The sequence below is a fragment of the Rousettus aegyptiacus genome, unplaced genomic scaffold, assembly GCF_014176215.1.
Source record: "Rousettus aegyptiacus isolate mRouAeg1 unplaced genomic scaffold, mRouAeg1.p scaffold_m13_p_4, whole genome shotgun sequence".
Lineage (NCBI taxonomy): Eukaryota > Metazoa > Chordata > Mammalia > Chiroptera > Pteropodidae > Rousettus > Rousettus aegyptiacus.
Window position 1 is genome coordinate 78,163,910 of NW_023416307.1, and position 1,075 is coordinate 78,164,984.

Genomic DNA, 1,075 nt, shown 5'->3' on the forward strand with positions numbered 1-1,075 from the left:
ATTTTCCTCATAATATGCATATTGATGCAAATCTCCTGTGCATATATATGTATGTATTTGAGTCATCGGTGTATCAAGTATCATTAGCAAGGAGTGACCTTCTTGGACTAGGTTGTAAATTCTACAAATATAAAAATATATTTCTACAAATCTAAACCACCTCTATGCTCTTAGATAAGTTCTGCTGTGTACCTCAAAAAATTCTAATTTCCAAGCCTCCCTGCCCTTTGGCTTCCAGATATTATCTAGAAGCCTTTCTTGAAATACCAGAAGGCAGGAAAGGGAAGAAAACATGCTATCTCTGCTCCTTTTCTGAGACGAATTCATGTCCTCCTTGATGCAAGAAGCCGCCACACAAATCCTTCTTCTACCTACAGCACCAGGCCCTGTCCAGAAGCTCCACAATGGCTATAGCTCCTGGTGTTGAATCCTGGCTTCTGGGCTTTTCAATCTGTATCCAGTCCTAGCATGATAAGAGCTTCTTAATTTTGCCTAACCCTGGTTGTCGCACCAACTGTGTTTGCCTTCTCACATGTGTAACTAACACTCTTCAAGAATTTAGAGTGGTTTCTATTTTAGGGGATGGACCCTGTCTGTTACATTATTGTATATATTTTACCCACATTCTATAATACAAAGCATTGCATATAGTTAATAGTGAATAAATGTTTAATGCTAATCATGCTAGAAATTACACCATGTGATAAAAATATAGATAAAATGCCATATAATTTGGCTCTAGCATCATTTCTGTTTTTCAAAAACAAGAAGCCTACCTTAGCTCCTATCTTTTGCTGCTTTCTCTGCCTCAATTAATGTTCTTCCTCTATATTCACCTAGTTAACACCTAGCAATTCATACACATATCATCTCAAGCACTTCTTCAGACCAAGACACCCCAACACACATTCTCTATAGAAATATATATATATATATATCTAGAGAAATACATATATACATATATATATGTATTTCTCTAGATCTAGATCTAGATATAGATATAGATCTATCTGTATGTATAGAAATATATGTATATTTCTATAGAGAATATATAATAAATATATATATTTTTATA